The sequence below is a fragment of the Rhinopithecus bieti genome, unplaced genomic scaffold (assembly GCF_001698545.2).
Source record: "Rhinopithecus bieti isolate Rb0 unplaced genomic scaffold, ASM169854v2 scaffold_12086, whole genome shotgun sequence".
NCBI classification, from domain to species: domain Eukaryota; kingdom Metazoa; phylum Chordata; class Mammalia; order Primates; family Cercopithecidae; genus Rhinopithecus; species Rhinopithecus bieti.
The window spans coordinates 3157215-3165520 of NW_016807466.1; the positions used below are offsets into that span (position 1 = coordinate 3157215).

Consider the following 8306-nt stretch of genomic DNA (forward strand, 5'->3'; position numbering starts at 1 on the left):
TAGAAATCAACCTGATGAGTAACAAAAATGAAAATAAAAGCAACATTGAGATTTTCTGCACCCCCCCATTAGATTATTGAAAAGATTAGAAATATTTCCCCCAGCACTGGCAAGTTGGTTATGAAGGCTCTGGACCTTACTAACTTTTTTTTTTTTTTGAGACAGAGTCTCGCTCTGTTGCCCAGGCCTCAGTGCAGTGGTGTGATCTCAGCTCACTGAAAGCTCCGCCTCCCGGGTTCATGCCATTTTCCTGCCTCAGCCTCCTGAGTATCTGGGACTACAGGCTTCTGCCACCATGCCTAGCTAATTTTTTGTATTTTTAGTAGAGACAGGGTTTCACCGTGGTAGCCAGGATGGTCTCAATCTCCTGAGCTCGTGATCTGCTCACCTCGGCCTCCCAAAGTGCTGGGATTACAGGCGTGAGCCACTGTGCCCAGCCACCCCTTACTAACTTTTGACCTCTAACATAAACTCCATGCCTCACTCTACCTGTCTGTAAAATGGGCACTAACAGAACCCGCCTTGCAGGTTTGTCGGGAGGAGTAAATGAGTTACTGCGTATAAAGTGCTTCGAGGGATGCCAGGCGTGTAAATGGTGCTGAATGCACTGTAGTTATTACTTTTATGATTACCATTGGTTCAAAGTATACATTGGACAATCTTATCTTGTTTATTAAAATAAAAAGTTGGAAATCATCTAAATGTCCATTAACTGGGAACTGAAGAATTCGATGACAATCTGTGGATCCCATGGAATACGTTCCCGCGACTGGGTCAGCGAGCGCACGGGTGTTTGTATTGACGTGGAAGGTTCTCCATGTCACACTGATGGATGAACAAGCAGCCGCCGCAAAGAGATCCCGCTTCTGTGGAGTTGGAAACATGGATTTATTGGTGTGTATTTGCACTGAGACACAGGCAGGGATGTTCTCCAGCTGTTAGCGGCGGCTTTCTAGGAGTGAAGCATTTTAAGGCTTTTGTTTTCTTCTCTATACTTTTCCGTGTTTTTAAAAAGTACAAGGTTTTGTTTTGGTTAAAAAAAAAGTTTACTAAAGCCATTTTCTTTTGTTTGAATTTCAAATGCAGTAAGTGCTGAACGGAAGCACTGGGGCATGAGTGACCAGAGAGGGAACAGTGAAATTTGGGCTTGTCAGTGGGGACGAGGTCGGGGAGGCAGACTCAGTGTTGATGGGGTGGGAGGTGGGCTCCATGGCAGGAGGGCAGGGACTTCGAAGAGTCCAGGGCTTTGAGAGGGACAAGGGGGCAGTTAGAAAAGCAAGTTGGCCGGGCACGGTGGCTCACACCTGTAATCCCAGCATTTTGGGAGGCTGAGGCGGGCAGACCACAAGGTCAGGAGTTCAAAACCAGCCTGGCCAATATAGTGAAACCCCACCTCTACCAAAAATACAAAAATTAGCTGGGTGTGGTGGCACACGCCTGTAATCCCAGCTACTTGGGAGGCTAAGGCAGGAGAATTACTTGAACTCAGGAGGCGGAGGTTGCAGTGAGCCAAGATTGCGCCACTGCACTCCAGCCTGGGCGACAGAGCGAGACTCTGTCTCAAACAAAAAAAAAAAAAAAAAAAGAAAAGAAAAAAGCAAATTGAAGCAAAGTCACGCCATTGGAAGGGCAGATGGAGGTTTTATCTGGAAGGTGCAGGGAAGTTCAAAAAAGTAAGGTAAGGTGTCTTCGAAGTAAGACACCTTACTTCGTAAGGTGTAAGAAAGTAAGGTAAGTCCCTTCGAACTCCCTCTGATCTGGCCTCTGCCCTATTTGGTGGTTCTTATTTGGGCCTCAGTGCTCCGGGCAGGAAAGTCTTGGAGTGGGGACACAGGCGGGAGCCTCCTGTCCATTTTCAGACACAGGCCAGAGGAGGCAGCTGGATGCTTGAGTATGAAGAAAGCCCCCTGTTTAGGGCTTGCATCTCTCCAAGTCCAGTAGGGCCCCAGCCACCCTGAGAGGAGAGCCGCTCCCTGTGTGTGTGCTGGGACTTGAAGAGCCTAAGAAAAGGTCTGGACCCTCCCATGGCCCGCAGGCTCTCACTATCCTAGAGCCAAAGACCACAAGCCACTCTCTAGGGCCACGGGAGGGCGGCCTGATGAGTAAGCGCAGGTACCTGATCAGGCAGCATCGCACCATGAGAGGGGATCGCATGTGCCAGTCTCCAGTTGCTCCTTGCTATTCCCCAGGCCCCGGGACCGCGGAGTTAGCTGACCAGGCAAAAGTTGGCTCCCCGGCAGCACGCTGGTGGTCCCGAGATACCCTGTTAATATTTGGGGGCTGGATAGGTCCACGTGGTGGGGAGCTGTCCTGTGTATGGTGGGATTTTTAGCAGTGCCCCGGCTTCTACCCACTAGATGCCAGTAGTATCCCTTGGCAATTGTGACATTGACAAATGGTCCCTGGGAGACACAATTGCTCCCATTTGAGAACTTTGGCTCCATGGTGACCTGCATGGCCATCAGCCCCTCTCCAGGGCTGAACACTCCTCGGGGCAGGGTCCTCATGTCCCCACCACCCGCACAGGCTCAGCACACAGCAGGTGTGAACACCTGGGCAGCACCTACCTGCACAGGCTCAGCACACAGCAGGTGTGAACACCTGGGCTCTGGCCCTTCCTCACCAGAACCCCCTCCCTTCTTGCAAGGAGTGCAGCGGCAGCCACAGAGGACACCCAGTCCCTGCCCCTGCCCCCAGCCCGCCCAGAGCGGAGATGAGCTGAAAACCCCACTGTGTCTCCCACCTCCCCCAGCTCTGGGCTCCAAGCAGCCAGGATGCAAAGAACTAAGTCCTTTGAGTGAAACAACCTTCAGTAACCTTTTCAGACAAACGCGTCCTCCCCTCCCACCACTTGCTGGAAGCCAGAGCTGCTGACACAGCCATGTGGGGACCTGTAGGGACTCCCTCTCCTTGAGCCGTGGCACACGCACCCCTCACACCCAGCCACTCCCTGCCACCCTCCCTCTCAGAGGAAAGGGCCACCCAGATCTACCGCCACACTCTTTTTTTTTCCTTCGAGACAGGGCCTTGCTCTGTCACCCAGGCTGGAGTGCAGTGGTGTGATCACAGCCTTCCCAAGCCCCATTCTTAACACCCAAAAGCATTTATAAGAAGCTCAGTTCTCAGTGTTTAGGGAGACAGTGGGAGGGAGATCTGTCCAAAGGGTGCTGAGTCCTGCACTGCCCAACAAGTATGAGGTTTCTTGGGGCCCGCCCAGCAAGTGCTGCCTGGAAGAGCTTCTGCTTCCATCTCTGACTCTGATCTGGAGGGGACTCCATCCCCTCCCTTTGCCAGTGCCTGGGACAGAGACAGCTGCTGTCGGAGATCTGCAGGGCCTAACATAAAGCAAGAAGCCGTGGCCAGTGGCCAGTGGCCAGCACTGCAGAGCGTGCAGAAGGAAATAAACTTCCACTAGAAGCTGCTGGCTGGGCAGGCAGGAAGGGTGCTCCATGGAGCTTGGAGCTTTGGCAGGGTCAGGGACCCCAAACATCGTGTGCACAGTGGCTAGGGCTCCAGCTCAGGAGAGCGCCCCCAGAATGCATGACCCGGATCAAGGCCCACAGGGCACACATGGCGTCAGCAGGACCCTGGAGAGGGGGCTTTCAGATAAAATCCAAACAGGGATGCATCTCCCAAAAAAGACCCATGGTTGGTCCTGGACAGCCAAGCCCTGCTCTCAGCACTCAGCCAGGACTGGTCCTCAAGCTGTGTTGACTGAAGGGCAGGCCGGATTAATGTTCATTCCAGAAGGAACCTGACAGCCAGCCCTTCTCAACAAACCATCTTCACATATGCTCCACGAGGCAGTCATTCCCCACACGAGGGACTCCTGGCTGACTCCGTGTGATGCCCGGGGGAGGTGAGCTGCTGACTTCCTGTCGTCTTGAGTTAGAGAGGACTCCAGGCTACCCCATGACAGCATCATCGGGCACTTGCAGGCAGGTATGTTTTGGCGAGGGCTGGTGAAGGGTAGGGCGGCCATGGGCATGCAGCCATCCCATCCAAGTGTCATGGCAGGAAGAAACAAAGGTTGAGAACCACAGCACTAGATGTCTGGGTTGGGGGACACATGCCATTGTGACCTGGATTCTGATGCCTGGGGTGGGCACAACCAGGTTCGCGCCTTGTTCCAGGAAGCTGTATGTAGCAGGCCTGTTGCTGGCTGGGTTTGCTGCTCTTAAGGACGCAGCTGCACTGGAATTTGGGGTCCCCTCATCCCCCACCAGGAGTTCAAATCCCTGTGCCTTCTGTGTCCTCTGTCCCACACTGCCCCCTGGAGGAGGGATGAAGGATGGTGCTGAAGGGCACAAGAGGTAGACATTTTCATCCGCCTTCACCTCCTCTTCCTGGCCAACAGAAAGCTGATTTTGTTCGAGGCAGCAGAATGCCCAGCCCCAGGGTCAAGTCTTGCTTCATTGTATAAGTCAGTGATGATGGCCCTGTACCCCTGTGCCAGGCCCTTTCTTTCCCAGGCTCCTTTGCAGCTAGGGACCATTGACCCAATTTCAGGCAATGAAGTGTAAGGGCAAGTTTTGGGGGGATGCTTCTGGGAGAGCTTTTGCTTCTTAACAAAAGAGAAGTGTGTGAAAGGAGAGTTCTCTTAGGTCCACCCTCACTTTCTTTCATGCTGGAGTGCAGACGTGGTGGCCGGTGCTGCAGCAGCTATGCTGCAACTATGTAGCACCAAGTTAACATGGAGGATGGTGGGCAGAGAGAGGGAAAGAACCTGGGTCCTTGATGACCTCACCAAGCTACCAAGCCACCCTGAAACTGCCTATGCCCAGGGTCCTTGTGAAGTAACAATGGCTGTATTTGTGGTTTCGTTGAATTCTGTTACTTGCAGCCAAACACATCAGGGAAGCAGTGAGGTGTGAGGTGCTGGGTGAGCATGGGTTAAACACTTAGCACAATGCCCAGCCTATGGTAACTGCTCATAATGATGGCTGTTATTACTGTCACGTGCATCTACAAGTGTGCACAAGTTGCTAACTCGTGTGGGCACATATGGTTGAATATGGAGGTGTGATGTGCAGGTGACCTCGGTTCAAAATGTGATTCAAGTCCTGTCCTGTTACTTGGCCCAGGCACTGGGGCCACTCCCTCGACCTTGCTGAGATGCAGTTTCCTTAACTAAAGGGGGAGGCAATGACTTGCATGGGTCTAAGCTGGCAGTTGGCATTGCCAACCTCGCAATCACCCAGAGGTAGGACAAGAATACTGGTTCCACCTGACAGATGGGGAAGCTGAGGCTTAGACAGTGTAAGTGAAATGCCCACATTTAGAGCCAAGAAGTGGTGATGCTAAGACTTGAACCATGTGGCCTCACACAGAACCTGTGTCTGCAGAGCTGTGTGTGAGTGTGTATATGTGCAGGAGTGTGTGTGCTGGGGTCTGTGTGCAGGGAGTGTGTACATGTGTGCAGGAGTGCATGTGAACAAGTATGCAGGGGTCTGTGTGCAGGGTGTGTGCACATGCAAAGTCACTTAGGTCAGTGTGTATGAAACCCAAGGCATTCTGGACAAACCCTGATGACTCTGTCTAGAGGGAGGGTCTCTCCTTAGCCCTCAGAGGTGCAGTTGGGCCTCCCTTACCCTAATCTTTACTGGCTTTCCCAGACTCCTAGGCTCCAGCAGGACTGCATCTGTTGCAGTGGCTCTCTCTGGCTCTCCAGGGCCCTGGCGCTCCACAGTGGCTGCCTCCTGCTCCCTTCTCCAAAACAACATCAGCAGCAGTTCCCAAGGGGTGAGCCACCTCCCTCTTGTTTACCACTTGCATGGCCCCCCACCCTGCAGAGCTAGCTCCAGGCTTCCATCAGCAGGTGTGTTTTCCAGGCCCTGGCCCTTTCCCCTCCTGGCACCTTTGAGGCCCAGCTAGACGGCAGCTACTCTCAGGAGGGTTTCCTTTTCCCTTGAGACCAGGACCCACCAAGTCAAGGGGTGCTTTTCAGGCTTCCCCAGTTGGGTCCAGCCTGGCAGGTGGGGAGGGGATGGTGCTGAGTGAGAGAGAAGGAAAGTGAAGGGAGTCCAAAGCTCCTAGAGACAGTCCCAGGCTCCTTGCCCCAACCTCACCCCCTTCCTTGTCTGAGCAGATCTTTCAGGCTTCTCTGAAGACAGGGGTCCACTGGGACTTCAAGCTTGGGCCCAGAGGTTGTCCAGTCACAGCTAACAGACTGAGAAACTTCTGTTCTCACTTCCCCCTAAAGGGCTCCTTTCTCCACCCCGTGCTCCTTGTCCTCACCTCCTCTTCTGCATCTGTGGTGAGAGACAGAGAGGTTCCACACCCCTTCCCCATTTGGAGCCTGAGGCAGCCCCGCCTCCTGGGCCCATGTGTCCCCTCCAGACCCTAAGCCACAAGCTTTACCTCCACAATTTTCTCGGAGCAAACCCACTGTCCTTTCCTACTGTCCTCCCCCAGGGAGTCTTTGATCCAGCTTGGGCCTTGAGCCAAAAAATCATTAAAAGAAAGTACAGCCAAGGAGAGGAAAAAATTGCTCTTCTGATGGGAGAAAGCCAAACGCTGTCACACGCCAGGGCCATTGGCTCTCACCCAGGAACTTGGGGGAGAACTTTCTGGGAGGTAGGGTGGGGGCCAGGGGCTGAGGCAGAAGGAGACGGTTATAGCAAAGGTCTTGGGGCCCAACAGACTGAGGTGCAGAGACCTTTTGTTCTTGCTGAGGCCTCAAGCAAGCGCCTAGCCTCTTGGGAGCCGTGACCTTGCAGGGTTGAGTGCCGTGGAGACCTGGCATGTAGCAGGCCCCAGCTAGAAGGACCTCCTGAGGTCTCTGATGTTTTCCACAGCTCACAAAGGTGTTTGGGTGGGAACAGCACCAGCTGGAGTCTCTTACAGGACAGGAGACCGAGCAGAGGCCCTGGGAGGGGTGATCTGTCTAACGTCACACAGCAACTGGATGCCCTTGGCTCTGCCTGTGTCCCCAGCAGTCCTGGCCTGTAGGAGACATGACAGTCAGAGACTCTGGAGTGTGTGCTCTGAGAAGGTGATGTGCTCTGAGAAGGTGATGTGCTCTAAGAAGGTGAGCCTCACCTTCTCAGCCCCCAGTTGGGGAAACTGAGGCCCAGAATGGGAACTCCCATGGCCGTGTGGCCCTTGTAAGAGGAACACAGGCAAGAAGGCACAGGCCCTGCTTCTCCCTGCGTCGCGTTCCTCTAAACCAAATAGCTGATGCTCACTGCACCAGGCACTTTGTACTTGAGGCTTTCAAGACATGGCCAGATTTGATTTTTACAACAAACTAATAAATGAGGTAGGTGCCTTTATTAACCCTCATTTACAGATGAGTAAAGTGGGGCACAGAGGGGACAAGTGACAGACTGAAAGTCACACTGCAGATACACAGTCGAGCCGGACTTGAAACCCACGGTGCCTGACTCCAGCACCCATGGCTGTGGCTCCAGTGAGGACAGAGAAGCTGACCTAGTCCTCCATTCTCTGCTCACTCCCTGAACGCCTGGGCTGGGGGAAGGATGTCCAGAGCACCGCCTGCCGGGCTTCTTGTGCGGTGTGCCTGGTGCATGGTGGGTGCCTGGTGCCCGGTGGGTGCCTGCTGAACGTGGCGCTGTGCTGAGTGAGGCGGGTTCAGCAATCGCACTAGCACAGGGCGCTCGGGCCGAGACCCCTGTGGGAGAAACAGAGGTGGGGAGGGTCCTTCGGCTGGGCGGACACACTCAGGCACTCACAACAGTGCGTCACCATGGGCCACGCAAGTCAAGGGCAAACTCTTCACCTCTGCTGTTGCTATGGGAAGAGTGCCAGCTCTGGGTTTCAAGCCCCTCTGCCTGAGTGGAAGGACAAGTGTGGGCATCTGTGAGGATGCTGGGACCACTCAAGGCAATTTGAAAGGAGCAGAAGAGCGAACAGCACCAGGGAAGACTCTGGTCAGGAAAACCAGCCAGGAGTAGTGGGAGGAGAAGCCGCGGGGGCTGCGTTCAGGCGTGGCTTCCTCCAGGCATTGGTCCTGGCCTGGCGTGGTGGTGACCACAGGGGAGACTCCTTCTCATGCCACGGCCTGGGCGCCTCCCCTTTCTCCTGGCTGCAGTCCTTCCCTGGCCTCGGGAGTGTGCTCCAAACACCTACACCATCACCTGTCCCCTGAGATCTCTCTAGGGAGCTGGATGTGCCTGGGGGGAGTGCCTTCTTTGGCCTTCTTTGGCCCCACCCAATCCTGTCGCTTTTGCAGCCACAGCAGTGCTCCACGCCACCCTCTGCCCTCCCCCTACTCTGTAAAAAGAGCTGTGGCCAGAGCACTCAAAGAGAGACCCTGCCCCACACGGGCACCACAGCATGGGAGA

The 8306-nt window shown here is 54.3% G+C and overlaps 1 long non-coding RNA gene across 1 annotated transcript; it reads right to left on the reverse strand.

The window, feature by feature from the left end:
- Window positions 1-647: 647 nt before the first annotated feature.
- On the reverse strand, window positions 648-2634 carry LOC108535907 (uncharacterized). The gene is made up of 2 exons (XR_001887358.1): window positions 2117-2634; window positions 648-866 (listed from the first exon to the last, which is right to left on the reverse strand). It is a non-coding gene; the product is annotated as an uncharacterized LOC108535907 (long non-coding RNA).
- Window positions 2635-8306: the final 5672 nt, after the last annotated feature.